The sequence below is a fragment of the Sceloporus occidentalis genome, unplaced genomic scaffold (genome assembly GCF_023333645.1).
Source record: "Sceloporus occidentalis isolate IW3139 unplaced genomic scaffold, rSceOcc1.0.p SCAF_46, whole genome shotgun sequence".
NCBI classification, from domain to species: domain Eukaryota; kingdom Metazoa; phylum Chordata; class Lepidosauria; order Squamata; family Phrynosomatidae; genus Sceloporus; species Sceloporus occidentalis.
The window spans coordinates 565305-590396 of NW_028317026.1; positions in this window are offsets into that span (position 1 = coordinate 565305).

The window sequence follows — 25092 nt, forward strand, 5'->3', positions numbered from 1 at the left end:
AAGGACATGCAGTCCTTTCTATCCTGGTTCCAAGACAATTTATCCCAGACTTTTTCGGCATTTAAAGAGGCTGCCAAACCGACAGTTCATAGTAATAAGTAATAAGCGTAAAAGAGAGAGAAATTCATCTATATCAGATTGGTCATCTGGAGAATGTTCTCGCTCTTCTATGGATTCAACTAGTTCTGAAGATTCAGATTTCGAATCCGGGTTTCCAACTCAAGAGCTGGGAAAATTCGTCAAGGAAGTGAACCAGATATGGCTTAACCCAGAAGCTAAGAGAAAGGGTTTTCCCATTTTGCCGCAAATACTGGCGTTTATGCAGCGTGAGTGGAAAAATCCAAGTAAAAGAGCATTTATCTCAAAACACTTTAAACAACTTTTTAAGCTACAAGATGATGCCATGTGGGAGAAACTGCCTAAAGTGGATGTCCAAATTGCGCAGTTATCTAAAAAAAACCACGCTGCCAATTGGAGAGGTTTCCGGTTTAAAAGCTACCATGGACAAAAGAGCAGAGACAGCTAATAGAAGGATGTTCCAAGCTTCAGGGCTTCAATGCAAAGCAGCATCAGCTGGAGCAGCTGTAGCTAGAGCTCAAGGCCTATGGATCCAGAAATTGGAAGATCTGGTTCTGGAGGAGGCAGATAAAGATCTTTCTCAGCTTTTAAAAAATTTGAAATTATCAAATGAATTCCTAATTGACACGGTGGATGAAGTGGTCAAACTCTCTGCTCGTAACATGGGGCTGCCAACAGTTGCCAGAAGAGCTATCTGGCTTAGATCTTGGAATGCTGACTCCGCATCAAAATCTTCATTATGTGAACTGCCATTTGAAAGAAAGAAGCTTTTTGGTTCTCCACTGGAAGAACTGTTAAAACAAATGTCTGACACTAAGAAAGCTCTTCCTCCAGACATCAAACCTAAGTGGAATCGGAGATACCCCTATAATAGGCAACGATATTCAAGACCTTCAGATAAATCTTCCTTTTGGAAGCATAATAAAGAATCCAGATTTCAATTTAAAACTACAAGACAAGAAAGGACGAGGAGATTCTGACAAAGTAGGAGGTCGCCTTCAGAGGTATCGGGAAACATGGTTCCACACTACCAACAACCCATGGATACGTCAGATAATATCGGAAGGTTACACCATCACGTTCTGCAAGACCCCAAACGATTATTTCCTGATCTCCTCATACCCGTCAAGAACAAAGAATATGACACTGGGCAAGGCAGCATCAAAACTCCTCAAACAGGGAGTGATAGAACACATTCCGAAGAAACATCTATGTCGGGGAGTTTACTCTCGCTTGTTCCTGGTACTGAAGCTAGACGGCTCCTTTTGTCCAGTTTTAGATCTGAAATCGGTCAATCAACATATTCCATACCAACATTTTCGGATGGAAACCATCTCGTCAGTTACTCACATAATTCACAAAGGAGATTTTATGGCGTCTCTAGACTTCCAGGACGCCTATCTGCACGTGCCGATAGCAGAAAGATCAAGAAAATTTCTCAGATTTGCAATAAAAACAAACAAAGGCTTAAAGCACTTCCAATTCAGAGCACTACCTTTTAGGCCTCTCAACCGCCCCAAGGGTCTTCACCAAAATCCTTACTCCTTTAGCAGTGGAGCTGAGATTGAAAGGTATAGCGGTGGTTCCATATCTGGACGACTGGCTAATAAAAGCGTCTTCTTCGGCAAAACTCTTAAAAGATCTTCAGGACACTATTGCTCTTATCAGAGACCACGGTTGGATTCTAAACGTAGCCAAATCAAACTTAATTCCAACTACGTCTGTACCTTCCAAAGGACAAAGCCAAACGTATTCAGCGAAGCGTCACACAGCTACAAACATACCCTCTCTGCACCATCCGAAAGGCTATGAGCATCTTGGGATTACTGACATCTACCATTCCTGCGGTAGTCTGGGCGCAAGCGCGAATGAGACCTCTACAATGGTACATTCTATCCCAATGGTCCGGAAGAGACGATGTCAGGACTCGGGTGATCAGGTCAGGTAGGAGCCCATGCGCAGGGGATACTTGGGGTTCAGTATGTAACCCACAGTGCATGATTATGCAAACAAAGACACCACAAACAGAAATCCAGATAATGCAGTGTATTTCATGTATATAACAGGACCAGCAAATAAGGGTATGGCAAAATAAAATACCGGTAATAAGTTTTTTGCCAGGGAGCCCGCTTGGAAGGGCGCGACAGACAGAGAGCCCGCTTGGAAGGGCACGACAGACAGAGAGCCCGCTTGGAAGGGCACGGCAGACAGAGAGTCCGCTTGGAAGGGCACGACAGACAGAGAGCCCACTTGGAAGGGCACGACAGACAGAGAGCCCGCTTGGAAGGGCACGACAGACAGAGAGCCCGCTTGGAAGGGTACAAAAGGCACACAGCCCGCTTGGAAGGACACAAAGCAGGGAGTCCACTTGGAAGGACACAAAGCAGGGAGTCCACTTGGAAGGACACAAAGCAGGGAGTCCACTTGGAAGGACACAAAGCAGGGAGTCCACTTGGAAGGACACAAAGCAGGGAATCCACTTGATCAGGACACAAAGCAGGGAACCAGGAACAGTACAGGTGCAGAGCCACAGCAGGAAGGTCCATAGACTTCAATACAAAGGCCCTGACTGAAGGGCAGGGCAGGTTCATAAAGGCAGGGTAATCCAGATAACAAGGCCCAGCTGGATGTATGGACTGGGGCTCAACCCAGGTAACAAGGCACACCTGAGTTCTGAGTGCTCCAGAGGGCGGAGGGTGGCCACTAGTGGTCGCAGATGTAAACGCCACAGGTATAAAAAAGCCATGGTTCAGGCAGTGAAAAATTGGTTCCTGACAGACGAACACCTAGACACAAACATTCTTATGTCTCAGGATGTACTTCAACACCTGGAGTGGTGGAAGGTCAAAATAAACTTAACAAGCAGTCTATCGTTCCAGCCAAAGGAATGGCATGTAGTCATCACGGACGCGTCCAGAACTGGTTGGGGAGCACATCTCCAGTTTCACACAGCCCAAGGGAAGTGGTCAACCCAGGAGGCACGTCAATCCTCCAATTTCAGGGAATTGAATGCAGTCTTCAAGGCGCTGGTATTCTTCAAACCGTGGATTTCGGGCAAACCGGTGAAGATTCAATCCGACAACGCCACTACAGTAGCCTATATCAACAGACAAGGAGGTACGAGAGTATCCAGCCTTCAAAACCTATGCTCAAAAATTATGCGATGGGCGCAGGAGAATCTGGAAGCAGTTTCGGCTGTCCATATCAGAGGTCGGAACAATATACTCGCAGACGACCTCAGCAGAAACAGATGCTCCCAGGCAGAATGGTCACTTCACCCGTCTGTTTTCCAAGAGTTGGTTGCAAAAGTAGGCTTGCCAGAAGTCGATCTCATGGCGACAAGATTAAATCGAAAAGTATCCCTTTTTGCCTCTCTTTACAAGATGGACTACCCTCCGTTTCTGGATGGTCTGGAGATCAAGTGGCGGTTCAATCTGGCGTACATTTTTCCGCCGATCTCTATGATTCCTCGAGTGATCCTCAAGATCAAGACGGACAAGGCGAGGGTACTGGCAGTTCTCCCTTTCTGGCCAAAACGCAGTTGGTTTTCAGACCTTTGCCAACAATAAATCATTGGGAGCTTCCGCTATCTCCAGACATCTTGGAGAACAAGGGGATTCCACTCCTCTTCAAATGTTCAAATTGACGGCTTGGCTGCTGCAAGGCTAATCCTGAAAGATCAGGGTGTAGATTCCATCATGGCTAATCTCCTTTTAGGTTCAGTCAGACCTTCCACAGCCACTATTTACCTAAGAACTTGGAAGAAATTTCTAGAATGGTGTCAGTCTCACGACTTACAGGCTTCACCTCCGTCCATGCCGGTCATTCTGCACTTTTTGAATCAGGGATTTGAAGCAGGCCTCAAGGTGGCAACACTTAAAGGTCAGATTTCTGCTCTCAGCCATTTTTTACTTGTCGATTTAGCATCGGATCGTTTCATTCGAAGATTTGTTAAAGCCATCATGATTAAAAGACCCCCGATTAGATCCTTTTTTCCACCATGGGATCTCACCTTAGTTCTCAAAGCTATGTGTTCTGCGCCATTTGAGCCTCATCAAGAAGTCTCCCTCGAGTTCCTCTCCTTAAAAACAGCGTTTTTGGTTGCTATCACATCAGCACGTCGTATTGGAGAGCTCCAGGCTCTCTCAGCCTCGGAAGATTTTCTTATTTTTCATCAGGACAAGGTAGTTCTGTATCCCAGGCCATCCTTCCTTCCAAAGGTGTTGTCTCAAACTAATATTAGCCAACCTATAGACCTTCCAACATTTTACCCGAATCCTACGTCATCACAAGAAAATGACTGGCATACTCTGGATGTTAAGAGGGCTCTTTCTGTTTATTTGCAGCGCCTTTCGTTCATCTGATCATCTCTTTCTTCAGTTCCATGGCAGGTCTTCAGGCCGCGTAGTGTCAAAGTCTACATTAGCCAGATGGCTCACGGACGCCATCCGTCTGGCCTATGACTCCTGTGGTACGGTGCTTCCGTCCCAGATTAAGGCACATTCCACGAGATCCATCGCGGTTTCCTGGGCTTCCAGGTCATCAGTCTCTCCGGAAGAGATTTGTAAGGCAGCTACTTGGTCCTCCTGGAATACTTTCATTAGACATTACAGACTGGATATTTCCTCTGCCTCAGAAGCGGAGTTTGGGCAGCAGGTTCTTCACACCATTAATCGCTAACTCCCTCCCTTTTTGTTTTGGGGGATCTTGATATATCCCGCCAGTACTGCCACTATACGCCGGAAAAAACAGTAATTTTTACTCACCGTAAATTCTCTTTTCCCCAGTATAGTGGCAGTACGTGTTTCCCTCCCAAGTTGTGTTAATAAAGTAAGTTTTTTTCTACTGTATGGTCCTCTTGTTATTAACTGACTTGCGGGCGCCGGTGAGTACGGTTATAGGGTAAGGGGGGCGGAGCTTAACCCTTTATCTTTTCAAGTGCTTGTCCCAGGAGAGAGCAAAGCCCGCCGTACTGCCACTATACTGGGGAAAAGAGAATTTACGGTAAGTAAAAATTACTGGGTTTTTTTATGAAATCATCAAGATGCATCGCAAGTTCAAGGAGACTAAAAATATCATCGTTGGTAATACTTTTCTTCTTCCTTTCCTGGTAGGCGATATTTTGAACTTGCTTTAGGTTTCTCGGACGATCAACACTCATGTTTGTTAGATCCCTTCCGTGAATGCATGCTCAGCAAGGTTTTGTAGGTGTTCATTGGATCTCCCTGTGGCACAGACTCTTTTATTTCTGCAATGGCATTTTTCATTGTGCCAACAAAAGGCTTGCTTGAAAGTTTACTGTTTCCATGAAATATTGGAACATGCAATGTTTCATCGCCCAAATAGTGAAGGATGTAAAGTTTTTTGGATTCATTAGAATTCCGTAAACAATATACATGTTTGCGAAAACCACAAAGAGATTCTTTTCTTTTCCCTTTTGGATCCTTTAAGTAATAGTACCTCTTGAGGACCAAAGGAGGATTTCTACACTTAGGATGGAAGTTTGACCCCTTGGATATCCATCTATACTGATCAAAACGGAAGTCAAGATCATGATCGCTGTCCGTGCTTGGGGGACAGTAGAGAAAAACATCCCCTCCTCTTGGTAGTACAGGTGGCAGTGAAATCACTTTTGCATCATCATAGGCTATGTTGCGTAGAATATCGTAAACCTCTTCCAATGATAAGTCATCATTACGGCCATGCATATATGCATTATTGAAGTCAGCCATTGCATACACACCTTAAATAGTGTCTTGTACTTCTTCCGCTCAGGATGAATGTCACTGAGATAGCAAGGCGGAAAGTTGAGTTTTTAGCAGCAAACACGGCTCACAGTCAGGGCATGAGACCCCAGTGTCTCCAAATGATACAATGACCACCTCACCAATTATGGCTACATGACTTTGTGGCCAATATAAATGGTTTAGATTTTATAATGAGGGTTAAAGTAATACTTATTAACTAAAATAAAATGAGATAGTGGGTTCTATCCAATTATGTGAGATAAATCAGTTATTGTTTTTTGACTAAATAGGTTGTATTTCCGTCTATGGTATTCAATGAGCTGAGATAGATTAATTTAAACCACTGAATAGAGCTGGATATTTCAATATGCTGATTTAGACATGTGTTAAACTGGACAAAACTAGGCTTATTCTGCTGTTAAAACATTTCCAAATTAGCCCAGCATAATACATAATTAAATTGGTAACATTTATTTAAGGCTATGATTAACCCGTTAATGACCAGGTTTTTTTTACAATGCTTTCCAAATCAACTATGATTTCCAGCCAACTCATTCAGTCCATCCCTACAAATTATATATTGTGTTTTTAGAAGACAAGTAGGATCTTCATTTGAATATTTTATACATAAACCATTATTTAATATGAAAAAAATTCTAAAAATAGGAAAAATTCAATTTTTCACAGTTTATTCTATTACAAAATATACATAGCCAGTGCAAAGTAAGAAAAAAATGTATTTAGGTATTTGCCTTGATTTTGGAAACACCTCATATGGCTGGTATTTATTTTGGTAGTTACTGGGCTAAACTGGGTTACTGGGATATATATAATATTTAACCCACAAAAGTGGCCAGAAAAAGCTATACTGCTGTATAAAGGTATACAGTGCCACGAACATAGGCACCCTTGGTTTAAAATGAGCTAAAAATGCTGTGAAAATGTGTCTTTATTGTTTAACCCTTTCATCTTTTCTTCAAATAATACACAGAAATGCTCTGCTATCATGGATATCAAACAATTGCAAACACAACACAGGTTTTTTTTTAAAAAATAAATAAAAATGAAATATATGTGTGGCAGAATTATCGGCACCCTTTTAGTTAATACTTTGTGCTTACCTCCCTTTGCCAAGATAACAGCTCTGAGTCTTCTATAATGCCCGATGAGGTTGGAGAATACATGGCGAGGGATCTCAGATTCCTCCATACAAAATCTCTCCCCATCTTTTAAATTTCAAGGTCGACGCTGGTGGACTGTCCACATGTTTTCTATGGAGTTCAAATCAGGGGACAGCGATGGCCATAGTAGGACCTGGATTTTATCAACCCCAAAACATTAAAAAAGCTGCCACCATATTTAACCGTGGCCATGTGGTCCTTTTCCATATGGCTACCTCTCTGTGTGCGCTAAACCCACTACTGGTGTTTATTGGCAAGAAAACTCTTCTTTGGTTTCACACGACCATAGAACCCGGTCCTATCTGAAGTTGTAGTAGTGTCCGGCGAACTGAAGCCAGTTGAGTTTGTTTTTGGATGAGAGTAGAAACTTTTTTCTTCAAACCTTCAGTGGCGTCGGCAGGGGGGGGCCAGAGGGGGCCATGGCCCCCCCTACATCATGCTGTGCCCCCCGGTGTGCCCCCCCCAATTGAAACGCCGGCTTTTTTTTTTTTTAATAGACCCGGAGGAGAGAGTGAGAGGCGCCGAGCGGTTGCTGAGGAATAAGTTCTCAGCAACCGTTCGGCGCCTCTCACTCTTCTCCGCGACCGCGAGGCCTCTTCCTGGTTCGCAGTGCCGGCATTTCAAGCCGAGCGCTGGTATATGTCGTCATATCCGGCGCCCAGCAGTGAAGCCGGCAGAACCAGGGATACAGAGACCTCGCGATCTCACCGCTGGACAAGCCCAAGGTAAGTGAACTTCAAAGGGGGGGTTAGAAAGTTAGGAGGGGGTTAGAGAGTCAGAAGAGGTAGGAAGTGAGAAGGGGTAGATAAGGTTAGATTGGGAGGGAGAGGGGGGTAGATGCGATAGATTGGGAGGGAGAGGGGGGTAGATTGGGAGGGAGATGGGGGTGGATGGGATACATTGGGAGGGAGAGGGGATAGATAGGATAGATTGGGAGGGAGAGGGGGGTACATAGGATAGATTGGGAGGGAGAGGGGGGTACATAGGATAGATTGGGAGGCAGATGTGGTAGATAGGGAGGGAGAGGGGGTAGATAGGATAGATTGGGAGGGAGAGGTCTTTATGGGACAAAAACGGCGTACGTTCAGCTGTTTGGGACAAAGTTGACATAATGTGTAACTTAGGTGCTGGTCAGGTTCTATGTGGGCAGTGTGGACACCAGGGTTGTCTTTGGGGTGTGTGACCAGTGATCTATGCCTGTAATTTAGGGGGTTTTATCTATACCTTTAATGCAGAGTTTATATGTAATTTCCAATTGATTTATATCTGCAAAGCTGGGTTTTGTGTCATTCTGTTCATCTGTATCGGCTATATTTCCATACATTATTAATGTTTACCTGCAAATATACGATTTGCTTGTCTTATTCAGTTGATCAATACCTGGAGTGCTGTTTCCATGTGTTGATTATTTGATCTAAACCTTCAGTGCTGAGTGTACATGTGATTTCCAGTTGATATATACCTGCAATGCTGGGTTTGTGTGTTCTGTTGGTTTATACCTGCAATGCTATGTTTCCGTACATTATTTATGTATACCTGCAAATACAAGTTTTTTTTTAATCTCATTCAGTTGCATGTGCTGTTTCCATGTGTTTTTTATTTGATCTATACCTGAACTACAGGGTGTAAGTAAAAGAACGCTATGGTTTAGTGAATGAGGGGACAAAGGGACTCTGGGGATGATTACAGGGGAGAGGACCTCTCAATGTAACGGTGCAGTTAGAAGGAGGGAACACTGCACTGACTCTCACTGTCTTCCCCTGATCTGCAGTCAGTGTGGCAAATATATTGGCAGCAGGGTCTAATATTAATATATATTGGCTGCAGGGGCTAATATTAATATATATCGGAAGCTGGGACTAATGTTTATATATATCGGCAGCAGGGGCTAATATTAATATATATTGGCTGCAGGGCCTATTATCAATAAATATTGGCTGCAGGGGCTAATATTTATATATATTGGCTGCAGGGACTAATACTATATATCGGCAGTAGGGGCTAATATTAATATATGTTGGCAGCAGGGTATAATTTGTATGTATATCGGCAGCAGGGTATAATATAAGTATGTATCCGCAGCAGGGGCTAATATTAATATATATCCGCAGCAGGGGTTAATATTAATATATATCGGAAGCAGGGTGTAATATTTCTATATATCTGCAGCAGGGTCTAATATTTATATATATTGTCAGCAGGGGCTAATATTAAAGAATGAAAAATAACTGTCACTTTAGCTGTTATTTTGAAATCATATTTTAATCACAGTCTTTACTTCAAAGAGATAAGTGCATATTATGTAGTTAAAAATGCACGTCTAACGTGTGTGTGTGTGTATATATATATACCGTTTTATAATTGGCCCCCCTACTTTGGTCCCTGGCCCCCCATGTGCCCCCCCTAAATATGAAACCTGGAGACGCCACTGCAAACCTTCCAAACAACTTGTGGTGATGTAGGTGACGTTGGATTGTAGTTTTGAAGATTTTCTGACCCCAAGACGCAACTTATTTCTGCAATTCTTCAGCTGTGATCCTTGGAGATTTTTTTTGCGACTAGAACCATCCTCTTCACAGTGCTTTGAGACAATATAGACACACATACTCTTCCTTCCAGGTTAATTCATAACATTTCCAGTTGACTGGAACTCCTTAATTATTTCACTGGTGGTGGAAGTAGGCATTTTCAGTGCTTTTGCCATTTTCTTAAAGCCACTTATAGAAAGTGACGGCAGATAACAACCATTCGCCTCATCCAGTCTGCCCAACATCTTAAAACTTTCCTTAGTACCTGGCCTTATCTTATATCTAGCTTAACCTTATGCCTATCCTATGCTTTCTTAAACACCTTCTCTGTATTAACATCTACCACTTCTGATGGAAGGCTCTTCCATGAAGTCACTACCCTTTCAGTTGAGAAATATTTTCTGAAGTTTCTCCTTTTAAATAAACTCCCTTTAAGTCATATCACTTAAATCATATCCTCTGAAATAATTACCCCTAAATCCCTTTCCTCCCACATTGAGGTTAGGACCATATCAAATACTCTATACTCTGCCCTTGGGTTGTTATGCACTGGTGCATTACTTTGCATTTATCAATGCCACAGCTCTGACCATTTTTTCAGTTTATCTAAATCATTTGCCATTTGGCTTATCCCTCCAGGAACATCGACCCTGTTGCAAACAATATCACTAATAAAAAATATTTCCCATTTTGTGAAGCTTAACAATCTTTTGCCCCACATCACAGCCATATTTTTTGGTTTTACCCATTATGATCAATTACTAAGGGAATTTGGCCTATGTGTTACCTAATATTTATACCCCTGTGAAACAGGAAGTCATGGTTGAACAACTTCCTATTCCAAGTCACCCAGATGTACTAAAAAATTTAAACTATCAATGGAAACATACGTCAAGACAAATTTTCACAGCATTTTTTGCTCATATTTACAAAAGGGTGTCAATATATATGTCTGAAAACAGTGATGCACATCTTTCATATTTTGCCCAGTAGCTACCAAAATAAATATAAATACCAGGCATAGGAGGTGTTTCCAAAATCAAGGTAAATACCTAAATAAAGTTAGATTTTTTATTCTACTTACTTTACACTAGCTAGGTATATTTTTTAATAGAAGCAACTGTGAAAAGAATGGTATTTTTTCACATTTTTTAGAATTTGTTTTCAATATTAAATGGTTTGTGTATATAAGATCCTACTTGTCCTCTAAAAACTCAATATATAATTTGTGGGGATGCACTGAATGAGTTGGTAGGAAATTATAGATGAATAAAGATGGAAATTTATCTGGTAGTTTTTTGGAAAGCATTGTAAAATAAACGCTGGGGTTAATCACATCCTTTAAAGAGATCTTACCAATTTAATTATGTATTATGCTGGGCTAATTTGGAAATGTTTTAACAGCCGAATAAGCCTAGTTTGGTCCAGTTTAACACATGTCTAAATCAGCATATTGAAATATCCAGCTCTATTCAGAGGCTTAAATTAATCTATCTCAGCTCATTGAATACCTTAGACGGAAATACAACCTATTTAGTCAAAAAAACAATAACTGATTTATCTCACATAATTGGATAGAACCCACTATCTCAGTTTATTTTAGTTAATAAATATCACTTTAAGCCTCATTATAACATTTAAACCATTTATCTAATTTACTAGGGCAATGTTTACTTTATTCGAAGTTGCTTCCTATTGCCTGTAAGTATGAGATGGTTTACTTTAGTTAGTGGTGAGAAAGGCAGAATTTGCTTTTGCAGCTCAGTTATACTGGCCACATAGTCATATAGCCATAATTGAGTTTGATATTTCCATCAAATCCTTGGGCCAACTGCCTAAACACTCAACGCCAAAGAAGGATGGGCATGAAATGAATGAACTTGTTGCATGGGATGACTTAACCCCCTGGAACCTGCCACCAACAGATTCAGATAACAAATTGCTAGAAACAATAAAAGAACAGATTTTGAAAACACTGGATCCCGGACAACGGCTTTGTGATGAAGCTATTGAAGAAGCCATAAGCAACTTCATCTGCCAGAGAAACCTTACAGAAAAGATTTTGATGTGCCCCACCTACATATACCAAAGTTTGGTGCGAGGAAGAGCAGACATTTTCTACAGCTTCTTGGGGGAAAATGTCGCCTTAAACAAAGACATTTTGTTGGTTCCTTTTAACACGGATTCCTGGGGCTCCGGACAGCACTGGTGCCTTGGTGCAGTCCTTTTTAATACCAGGGAGGTGATAGTCATAGGATCCATGAAGGAAAAAGAAAGAGCAAAAGAAAATTGTGACATATTATTGTCTATTGCAGCTGCTTGTTACCAACTGGCAAACGTATGTTTTAGCAGAGAAGAGTGGAAGGCATACTAGTGTGAGGACTTAATTCAACAAAATAACAGTTTTATCAACTTGATAAAGACCTCAGGTTGAAATGTTGTTGCTGTCTTCCTTTAATAAATCTGCCTGAGCTGGAACTCTTGAGTGCCCGGAGCCTTTATTTATTTTGATCTACTGGGGAGCTGACCCTTCCTGGCACAGTTAAGCACCAGAGTTCCTTTGGTGTGTGTGCAGATTCCTCATTCTGGTGACCAACATATTACAAGTGTCACCAGTGTTCAAAATGACAAAAATCTATATGATATGTCAGATGGATTTCTCTGAAAAACAAGTTTGATTTTCCTCCCATTATATCCTATGGGCATTCACTCAATACTGTCATTCACCTGTCATTCCATAGAAACAGCTATAATCCCACATAATATGAGTTTTAGATCCTGTCTCTGTACTAGGAGAGTATATGTGCCAAAAATTGATATGATATTTCAGAGGGTTTTGTCTGAAAAACAGGTTTGATTTTTCTCCCATTATATCCTATGGGCATTCCATCAATACTGCCATTCACTTCTCATTCCATAGAACACAGCTATAATTCCACTTAATATGAGGTTTGGAACCTATAACTGTACTAGGGGAGTATACATGACAAAGATCTATATGATATGTCAGAGGGTTTTCTCTAAAAAACAGGTTTGATTTTTCTCCCATTATAGCCTATGAGCATTCACTCGAAACTGTCATTCACCTGTCATTCCATAGAAAACAGCTATAATCCCACATAATATGAGTTTTAGATCCTGTCTCTGTACTAGGGGAGTATATGTGCCAAAGATCTATATGATATTTCAGAGGGTTTTGTCTGAAAAACAGGTTTAATTTTTATCCCATTATATCCTATGGGCATTCCATCAATACTGCCATTCACTTGTCATTCCATAGAACACAGCTATAATTCCACTTAATATGAGGTTTGGAACCTATAACTGTACTAAGGGAGTATACATGACAAAGATCTATATGATATGTCAGAGGGTTTTCTCGAAAAAAACAAGTTTCATTTTTCTCCCATTATATCCTATGGGCATTCCATCAATACTGTCATTCACCTGTCATTCCATAGAAAACAGCTATAATCCCACATAATATGAGTTTTAGATCCTGTCTCTGTACTAGGGGAGTATATGTGCCAAAGATCGATATGATATTTCAGAGGGTTTTGTCTGAAAAACAGGTTTGCTTTTTCTCCCATTATATCCTATGGGCATTCCATCAATACTGTCATTCACCTGTCATTCCATAGAAAACAGCTATAGTTCCACTTAATATGAGGTTTAGAACCTATACCTGTACTAGAGGAATATACATGACAAAGATCTATATGATATGTCAGAGGGTTTTCTCTAAAAAACAAGTTTCATTTTTCTCCCATTATATCCTATGGGCATTCACTCAAAACTGTCATTCACCTGTCATTCCATAGAAAACAGATATAATCCCACATGATATGAATTTTAGATCCTGTCTCTGTACTAGGGGAGTATATGTGCCAAAGATCGATATGATATTTCAGAGGGTTTTGTCTAAAAAACAAGTTTCATTTTTCTCCCATTATATCCTATGGGCATTCCATCAAAACTGTCATTCACCTGTCATTCCATAGAAAACAGCTATAATTCCACTTAATATGAGGTTTAGAACCTATACCTGTACTAGAGGAGTATGTGTGCCAAAGATTGATATGATATTTCAGAGGGTTTTGTCTGAAAAACAGGTTTGATTTTTCTCCCATTATATCCTATGGGCATTCCATCAATACTGTCATTCAACTGTCATTCCATAGAAAACAGATATAATCCCACTTAATATGAGTTTTAGATCATGTATCTGTACTAGGAGATTATATGTGCCAAAGATCTATATGATTTTTCAGAGGGTTTTGTCTGAAAAAAAGGTTTGATTTTTCTCCCATTATATCCTATGGGCATTCCATCAATACTGTCATTCACCTGTCATTCCATAGAAAACAGCTATAATTCCACTTAATATGAGGTTTAGAACCTATACCTGTACTAGAGGAGTATGTGTGCCAAAGATCTATATGATATGTCATATGGTTTTCTCTAAAAAAAAACAAGATTATTTTTTCTCCCATTATATCCTATGGGCATTCCCTCAAAACTGTAATTCACCTGTCATTCCATAGAAAACAGCTATAATCCAACATAATCTGAGTTTTAGATCACATGTGTGTCCTAGGGGAGTATGTGTGCCAAAGGTGTAAATGCTATTTCTTAAGCTTTTATTTCAAAATCAATTATTCTTTTCCCTTCCATTATAGTCTATGGGCATTCCTCCCCATTATAGTCTATGGGCATTCCTCCCCATTAAAGTCTATGGGCATTCCATTTTGTCATTCGTTTTAGTATGTCCCACATTCATGCTTACACAAACACACACTCATGCTCACTGTTGTCACCTTTTGATTCTGACCTCTCTTTTACCCCCACATTCAGTCTCTAAAAACTGCCGTCTCCATCTTAAAATTGTTATGTCCTGTCTACCCATTGTAAAGCATTATGGAATATGATGGCGCTATATAAAACAATAAATAAATGGAAAAAACGTACATATACACACTAATGCTATCACAAAAACACACACACTCATGCAAACACACACACTCTTAACACCTAAACACAGATGCATACCTACACACTAACTCCACTAACAACATGGTATAACGGTTTTGTATGAAAGTAATTTCATGCAACTTTTTTTTGTATGAAAATATTTTTATGATGTTAAAGAATATAAAAAAGTAATGTCTGTTGTCTGTTAGTATATTTGCACTATTATTCACACTAGGCCTTCACTGGCCATCAGGCAAACCAGGCAAACATCATGCGGCAGACTGCTTACCTTTACTTCTGCTTGCACAGTAGTTCTGGTCCTTGAATATGCTGGGTTAACACTGCTGTGCTGTAAGCAAGTGAAAGAACATAGCATGTGGCCGCACATATTCTGCCATTGCCCTTAGTGCCAGGACTGCTTTTCTCTCCTCAGTCTGACCCTGTTATTAAAATGCCTGTTATTTTTAAATTTAAGTTTAAAATTCCAACCAAAATAATCACTTACAAAATTGTCTTTACAGGCAAACCAATCAGCACACATGTGATATGTGACATTTTATCTAGTAAATAACACATTTGATTATGGATGTTCAGCTGCATATTTGTTCCCACTGTGCATTGAAAAAGATTTGTTCCTGGACCCACAGTGAGATGAAAGCATACAGTCTGTACTAAATAAGCCCACCTGTGTTCTTGATACAGTATGCCTCATTAAATCTATCAAATGGGAAAAAAAATAGCTTCAAGATTTAAAGCATTTTTTATATATCTCTATTACTCAGCACCTATGTACACCAATACTATGTATATTTTATAATAAATAAGATATATTATAATTGTATTACTCTAAAAAACATGTTAACCAGAAATTTATAATGAACAAATTAGTATCACTCAAATCCATACCTACAAATATGTGCATTAAATAAAATGTTGTTATTTTTAATTTTGACCAAAGCTAATGAATTTACCTGGCGAATATAGGAACTTCATGGGAGATCAGCACAAAAACAAATTCATTAAGTCATGAAGTTTAGTTATAACCAGGGCCAGACTAGAAATAAAAACCTGCCATAAAAATAATTGAATATTGAATACCAGTGTCATATTTCATGTTGCCATTAGTGTGCGTATGGCACATATGCAAGGTCCCAGCACCAATATTTTTTGTTAAGAATAAGGATAAATGATTACATTTTAGGGTATATTTTAAAAACACATTAGCCATTAATAACATACATAGGAAGTTAATAATATGAATCTGTCCCACAACACAAAGTATGAAGTATGAAATCAACCATTTTCAAGATTATCTAAATGAATTACTGAAAACAAAGTTATTACAAACACAGACGTGTGAGCTGCATAATCAGAGAGAGCTAGTGTGTGTATATATATGAAAGTGGTGTAAGTGTATAGTGTTAGAGTGGCCATGTATGTATGTGAACAGGGGCATAACTAGAAGCCTCAGGGCCCCTGTGCGAGAATCTGTTAAGGGCCCCCCACCCCAATCTACCCCCCTCTCACACCATCTACCCGCTCTCTCACTATCTACCCGCTCCCTCCCCCCTTCTCACTATCTACCCTCTCCCTATCCCCCTCTCACACTATCTACCCCCTCTCCCTTCCTTCTAAGGCTATTACCCTCTCCCTACCCCCTCTTCTCACTATCTACCCTCTCCCTACCCCCTTTTCACTATCTACGCCCCCTTCTCACTATCTACCCTCTCCCTACCCCCCCTTTGTAGGTCACTTACCTTGCAGTCCTGTGGTGGGGGAGCGAGGCCTCTATCTCGCTGCTCTGCCGTGGAGCGCTCGGTTTCACTGCTGAGCGCCGGCATATGAAGTCATATGCCGGCGCTCAGCGTGGAAATGACCGCTCGGCACCCCTTGGGCCCCCCTGACTGGCAGAACTCCAGGGCCCGGTCGCAGTCGCGACCCATGCGACCCCGGTAGTTCCGCCACTGTATGTGAAACAGCATGGAGTTAGAGTGTGGGGGTGTTTATGTCCTTAAATTTGTGTAACTGCATTGGGTTAGTGTGTGTGTTTATGTATGCACTGTATGTAGATCTGTATGGTGTTGGAGTGGGTGTAATATGTATGCATAAATATAAATATTGTCACGGGCACACCTTGTACCCCGGCTGAGTATGCCCGTCGGTTCTGCGATGCTTCTTGCCAGAATAGAAAGGGTTAACCACTTCTAGCGCTAGCCGATACTAGCGGAACGGGGCTTATGAGCTAGTACTGTGACTCTAGCTTCACGGCACCGTAGTTGTCCTGACAAAGACAACTAATGATCCAGCGGGCCCCTGAAGCTTTAGACGAAACTAATGTTCCGGGGAAGTAACACGCTTCAGTGGGAAACACACAGGCTTATATACAGGTTAGGTGAAAAAAAAGGTAATAAATCAGGACACATCTTCCTGCCCAGCCCAGACAGTCCGGTGCCGCACTTAGGCCACCGTATAATTTGGTTGTCGATCTCGGGGGTGCCGAGGGGGGCGACAACAGTTCAACGTTTCCCCAGGACGAACCGCGAGATAACCGGTGCACATTAGGCAGCTGCGCCGGTCGTTTTCCGCTCCTCCAGAAGTCCCGGCGACCAGGCATCCATGGGACAACACTGCGACAACACTTAAGAAATGACACTCTGCTACACTGTAAAGCAACCCCTTGAAAAAGGAGAACCGAAACGGCATAGGGGAAGTGGAGGTCACATTTATCTAATGGGTAAGCACCAGAGCACTTTATGTATGTTTGTGATTCTGCAAAGGTACAATATGTTATAATGGATATAGGTGCACTCCATAGTGAGTAATTGATGCAATAGCACCTTATTCTTATTTTTTTTATTTCTATCATTGTCCATATGCACATAATTCACTTTATATATGTAATTATAGTTCCTCCACATGCTCGGATCGGTTTTCAAGAGACTTTTCTGTCCAACTTATGAGATGCTGTATGTGTTTTTATATTTTTGTATAATAAAGTAATATATATTTTATAATAGAAGGGCTTGTTTGGAACTCTTTTTCTTTTGGTATATAACTGTAAAGTAGTGTGTACAGCCTGTATAACAGGGTAAATTTGCTGCCCCCTCAAAATAACTCAACACACAGCCATTAATGTCTAAACCTTGGCAACAAAAGTACACCCCTAAGTAGAAATTTCCAAATTGGACCCAAAGTGTCAATATTTTGTGTGGCCACTATTATTTTCCAGCACTGCCTTAACCCTCTTGTGTTGTACCTACCGTTTCCGACGCGGTCCCTCGTCGGTCAACCGTGGGTGGGCGGCTCACTCCCGATGACACACGCTCACGGCGGCCACGTAGCACTATGCAAACCGCCGTGAGCCGCCAACGTCGCAACAACGATCCTCGGCGAGCTGCCGTGGTGTCACGTTCTACCCAGGCTGCGGAGCTGCATATCTGTCTTGCTTCAGTTTCTCTGTTTTGCTTTAATCCATTCCTGGATTTCCTTATGCTCTGTCCTGTGCCTCTGATTCCTTGCTTCCAGTCTTGCTCTTTGCTTTAGCTCTGTTTCCTTTATAAGGTGTGTGTTCTGTTTGTCTCAGTCTGCAGTCTACAGGTATGTCTCTCATTGCTATGTGTTTGGGTTTCATGTTTAGTTTGTTTCGTACCGCTGTCAGCAGGGATTAGTGTTAGGACCCACCGTCATTGGAGTACTTTGGCGTAGTGGTGGGCTAAGCATACTATGGCCATAAGATGTGACGGAATCTCCAATAGCTATCATACATTCCTAGGCTAGTTCCTGTATTTATGTATGTCTTGTCTGGTTATGTTTCTTGCTTGGTCTCTCTGTATCTTGCTCGCTCTATCCCACTTGCTTGTTATGCTTCTGCTATATCCTTTGCTTAGCTTCCATACTCCCAGCCTGCAGCATCCTGCACGTGAGTCTAGTGCTATGTCTCATGCTTGTTCCAGGGTGCCTGCAGGATATCACTTTGTTTCATTTTGGACTACATCTGCTGCTAATTCAGGGTGCTGGTATGTGACTGCACAACCCTAGGTTCTCAACACTCGGGTGAGTGCGGTCGCCCTGCACCAGGCCCTGTCCAACTCCGCTACTGCACCGTAACTCCTGCACACAATCTTTGGGCACGCTGGGTCAATGCAGTCATCTGTATGGACCCGGTTCCGTGACACGCGGCAAGTCGGCAGCCCTTGCAGAGTTATACGCGAGGTGCTGCAACACATCCGCAACGCTCTGCCGCTAGTTGTGTGCAATAGACCCGCGGCATTCGCGGGTTTAGCAAGCGTTGTGCTCTTTTGTATATCGCACCGACGCCATTCTATGGCGCCGGTCGCAATGGCGCCGCCCTTTCCTATTGGTTGAATGTCCGTTTTCCCGCCCTTGTCCATTATTTAAACGTACTTCCATTTACAAACAGTGCCCGTTCAAAGAGTCACTGTTTGTTACTCTGGGTGCTTGTTCTCTACGTTAACTCTCTCTCGCCTACATTGTGTACCAAAATTCGGATTGTGTTTTGACCTCACTCCCGTGCCACCTGCCCCGACCTTGGAAACTCCTGACCACGATTATCTGCCTCTGGCCCTGTATTGTTCGTCTGCCTTGGAATTTCTGCCTGTACTCTCCGTGCTGTGAATACGTCTCTGCATAGTGGGTACATTATCTGTGTTATCCAGTTCACCAGAGCTTCACAGGTTGCCACTGGAGTCCTCTTCCACCTTGAATTAGCATTAATCAATTACTTCAACTCCTTCCCAAGATAACACAATTGGAGTTTTAATCACATTATATGGCCATATTATCTCGGAAAGGTGTTTTCAAGTAACCCTTATGAAAACTATAGTTTTGAGCATTTGCAACCTGGGAAGATGTTCAATTTATCTACTACCCTTTCAGTAAAGTAAAACCTCCCTATATTATGTCTAAGGCTCTGGTCCTTTAGTTTTAGACTGATAAACTAATAATCTTATTTTTTCAAACAATAAAAATGTGTCTATGTGCTGTAAAATGGGTAAACAGGATATACAGAAACAAAGGGTAAGCAATCCCCAAAACGATTTTATAATAGAGGTAGTTAGACAGGTACAATTGGGCCGAAAAAAAATTTCGGACTAATTGTTAGAAGAAAGCTTATGTGATCGTAAATATTATTCCTGACAAAGACATAAGAAAGCAGGGAATGTCTAGTCAATGATATATGGACGAGTTTCCGCCAACACGTCTACTCTAAGTTGTTCTATATATATATGTGCAAAGGGTCAAGTCTAGGCCATTCTTAATTATGCAGCTTAAAGAGGTGTAACTTGCTTGAAAAGTAACCAATCATAATAATGCATGCTATTAGAAGTAGATAAGATGCTATATAAACCATGTAATTCAAACATGTAATCAGACAACGCTTCGACTTTTGTGTGTTGTGTGCCTTGTCTCGATTATGCGCATGATCTAATTAAAGGAAACTCTTTCTGAGGAGAATTCGACCATTATTTCAACCAACATTTTGGTGCCCCGTGTGAGGAGGTTCTGACCGGAGACGGGGACGACAGTCCTGAGGAACTGCACCTCGAGAATCTGCATCTGGGGTAATATAAGTCCTCCAGCTAAGATTGCTGTTAAACAGAGGCACTTTGCGACATCGTCCCTGAAACCGGCAGCATCCTCCCGAAGATTTATTACGGTCTTCTCTTCAGAAATGTGAGTAAGAAAAATATTTCTGGGAAATATTATAAGAGGTCAAAGTCTGTCAGGGACTACTGAAATAAATAACTGCGTATGCATTCGATAATAAGGAATAGTACTTGGAGTACTGAGGCTGATCAGAAGAAATGTGCACAGGTAGTTAGTCATTATTTTTGTGATAGCGAATTGTTGTTTGTAATTGTGACAATACTGTTGATGTTGGTTGCGGCTTGTATTATTGTGAAAGAGTATCACAAGACCTTAAAGAGAAGAGCTCTTATGGTCCAGGGACAGCTATACCAACCCATGTCACAAATCTTGTCTGAATGAATCTGTGTGAATGACTGTTCAGGAGTCCTTTACGGCGAACGAACAGTTAATAAGGTTGTTGTTAATACGCCCCCCGGCATTTGTGAGAAGCCCTCTGTGATCAAGTGCTGGGATTGCAAGTGAACAACTTCGCTGCGAGAGTGATTTTCCTGCCTTTACTGTCTAGGAAAGGTATCTTATAAATACCAAGAGCTCTTTGTTTAACCCTGTCTAGACGTGGTATCTTATAAATACCAAGAACTCTCTGTTTAACCCTGTCCAGACGTGGTATCTTATAAATACCAAAAGATTTTCCTTGTTTTCTGCTTTGCGGTGAGATTGTATCATGGGGAAATCCCACAGTAAGGGAAAGAAACAAAAGGATGAGAGTGTTTTCTTGTGGATAAAGAAAAAACCACTGAAAGAAGACAAACAGTTTATGTATAAACTTAATCAAGAAAATGTTTAGGCATAAATTCACATTGTTCAGGTATAGTGCACTTAAAAATAGAGGGTGAATCCCTCAGGTTTCGGATGGTTGGACCATCCTGGTAGAATCTAGACTCGGAGTGGTTGGACCACTCGGTGAATGTGTGGATTTAGAAGAAACTACGTAGTGACTAAATTATAACATTCCAAATTCTATACCATGTTTCCAGCTGGTTCCAGAATCTGTTAAATGTATGTCTTGTCTGTTATCTGTGATCGATCATAAATTATATGTAGAGTCGACATTAGAAAAGCCTTTTTATCTTTTTATTCTAATGCTTTTATGCTTTTTCCAGAATTAATTTAAATAAGGGTTAATAATTTAAAAGCTAAAATTTATAATTAGCACATATTTTGTTTTTAAGGTAATAAGATATCCTGTATACCTGTCTGTGGTTTTTATGATATATATTCTTGTTTTATTTTTTGTTCAAATTAATATGCTTAAAGTAACATTATAAGTAACGCACCTCCTTATGGAGTAATCAAGGTCAGATATATCCGTTAACCATGTGGGTACATAGAACATGAACAGAGGAGGATATTAAAAAAAGCTACTGAGCATGTTAAAAATCCAAAAGAGGATCCCCAACGGTTTGAGACTGATATCCGAGGGCTCTGTAACAGTTATCAATTAAATGGTAATGGTGAAGAAATAGAGAGAGTGTGTCGACGAATTTTGAAATCAGATTAGAGTTTAGTAGAACTGAACTGGAATGGGTCCGATAATCTAAATCCAAGACACCCACTCCCAGGGGACATTGCTGATTTAAATAATCGATTAAATGTCTTTATAACTGCTTGCACAAACAGATGGGCTTGTAGAACAAATTGGAGGGAGATAAATAGATATAAGCAGCAACTAAAAATGTGTTTGTGTCTGGGACACGTAAAGAGATAAATGCGAATGTCAGTTAACATAAGGTTAACCTCTGTACTGCGACGTTGAATGATGTGTTGGAATATGTTAAGCATTCTGAAAAGTGGCACAAAGAATGGGAGAAAAAGAAAGTGAGAGTAATGTTAGCAGGAGAGGTGTATGAAGGAATGTTGTATGAAGGAATGTTGACAGGGAATAACAAAAGAGTGAGAGAGAGATTTCGAGGTCGTACCGAGGTAGAAGAGGTAGAGGTGATAGATGGTCACAAGGATGTTATAATTGTGGAAAGGAAGGTCATTGGGCAAAAGAGTGTCCCGAGCCAGACAAGAGAAAGCAGAATTCCCCAGAACAATGACTAATACAGGAAAAAGAGACATTGGATCTCAGTAATGTTCATGATGTGTTGTTATTGTCAAACTTGCCTGAAATTGATTTAATTGTAAATAACAAACGTGTAACATTTTTGGTTGATTCAGGGGCTTCGCGAACCCTATTGAATCATCCCACCTGCACGGGCATACAGAAAGGGACTGGTAAAATTCACATAAAGGGAGTAAATGGGAGGACACATATCGAAAGCTTATCTGTTCCCCTCCAAATACAACATCCAGAGTCTGGAAAAATAATTACCGCCAGTGTAATATTATCTGAGGTATGTCCCGTAAATCTTCTAGGAAGAGATCTGATTAGAGAGTTGGGAGTGCACATTGCACCCGTGGGAGACAAGTTTGATGTTACAGTGGGGGGAAGAAGAAATAACTATCAAGGACGGCATGATCATTACTACTATGCTTTAAACATAGATTTTACTAAAAATAAGGGAAATATAATACAGGCTTTAGAACTTGTACATAAAACGTTCAAGATCTGTGATCATTTACAAGTTCAACATTCAAATGATTTTCATTGTACAATGTATGTTAAGAAAACAGCAGGAGGAGATGAGTATTATGAATCTGAAAGATGAACAAAGTACTGTAATACAGACAGAATACTTTTACTGGACAAAGGACAGGGGGCATTATCTGGTATATTAACACCCCGAATAACCACACTTTTTGTCTCTGAATAACCACACATTTGTCTCTGTGTAAACAGCAAACTGATCAGTAGAAGTCTGTGGGAGATATGGTGTTGCGATGTGAGATTAATCACTCGTGGAAAAGAGATATTCAATGCAATACTGAAGTAAGAGAGGTAAATTATCTAATCATTTATTAGCCCAGGCGGCTGAGTTAACGGCTCTCATAGAGGCATGCAAATGGGCAGTAGACAAACGGGTAAATATCTATACCGACAGTCAATATGTATTTTCTACTATACATGTGTTTGCACAACAATGGAAAAAAAAAAGGTATGATTACCTCCACAGGGAAACCAATAAATCATAAAGCCCTGATTGAAGAACTATTAACAGTTATAAATCTACCAAAGGAAGTAGCTGTAATAAAGTGTGCAGCCCATACCAACAGCAAGGATCCTATAGCATTAGGCAATAACTGCAGATATTGAAGCAAAAAGAATTGCTCAAGAGATGTTTGCCATAATCACTAACGAGATACAAATTAATCACCAGGTTCTGTATGATATGCAGCAGGCTGCCCCTATATCTGAAAAACGATATTGGTGGTCTAAAAAAGCGACTCTATGTAAGAAAATGTTTCACATTAACAACAAACCAATATTGCCAAAATCATTGGTTCGCTATGCAGCCTTATTGAGTCATGGGCTGAGCCATGTCTCAACAGGAGGGATGGTAATAGATAGATAGATAAGGTGTTCCAAAATTACTCTAAAAAAAAAAAAAATTTTGTGTGCTAATTGTCTTCATGATAAAAGAAATCATTCCTAGATTTGGAACACCAGAAAGAATATACAGTCATTTTGTCAATCAACTAATCTCCAGATTTGCACAAGTATTTGGTATACAATTAAAGAATCATTGTGCCTATCATCCTCAGTCAGCAGGGTTGGTAGAAAGAAACAATGGAACAATAAATAATAAATTAAAAAAGACCATGGCAGAAACCGGGAATTGGGTTTCTTGCCTACCTATGGTAAAATTGAGTATGCGTATTACACCCAACAAGCAAGGTCTCACCCCATTTGAAGTAATGTACGGGAGACCCTATAGTTTGCCGCAGATAAAGGTAAAAGAGGCAAGTAATGAAAAAGAATTAACCCTAGCAGAATATATGGCAAAAATGTTGAACACCAGATCAATACAAACTGTTAATTCTCTTCCAGAAGCACAAGAGCCAATTCCTGAGAAATTGAGTGTTGGAGATTGGGTACTAATAAGGATAATCAAATGAAAGAATTGGTCATCACCGAGGTGGGAAGGATCGTACCAAGTACTACTAACCACCCCCACGGCATGTAAGATAGCTGAGAGGAGTTGTTGGATACATCAGTCGCACTGTAAGAAGGTAACACCACTTGCTGGTAGTCACTCATTAAGTCTGGGTACAAAGGGGGGTCCAGACGATAGGTTGGACTCGTCTCAAGCCAGTGAAGAAATCCATTCCCCGAACCCTGAGTTGACGGCCAGGTAGGATGAAGGGGTGGTGCCTGCTTATAGTTTATTGGGTAGTGACTGATGCTTTTACAATAATTCCTTATTCTAATGCTAATGCTAAGTGGGATCAAATGGGAAGATACCAAAGCACAAAATCTGACTTTTTCATTAGTAGGAGATAGTTCCATTGAAATTGATCTGTGTAAACTGATTCATTGTGAAAATATTGGGCAAGCAAGAAAATACGCTAAGGCCGATGTATATGTATGCTGGATGCCCGAAAAGCCCCCTGGAAAACGAAGTATAACATCATGTCTTGGTTGGGATTATGCTATGTGGACAACAGCTAGTCGAGATTGGGGATATGATACCCGGGGCAAGAGCGAGTAAAATCAAAACGAGATTATCTGTAAAAAGATTACAATCTGAATGTACCACCTATGATAATTGTAATAAATTACTATTTACTTTAAAAGAACCTATGAAGACGGATGAAAGACTATATACCATAGGCGCGTAGGTTTCTGATAATAAAGCTGTTAGATAAGACTTATACCCCACCTGGAAACGGAACTTGTCATATATTGGACTTGTTTCCCAAGGTTAAGAGACCTGAATTACCTCTAACAGTGCAAATATATGGGGGAAATTACACCTGTATGAAACTTCAGGGTAATAGCAGCTATTTTGATTATAAAGATTTGTCTAATTC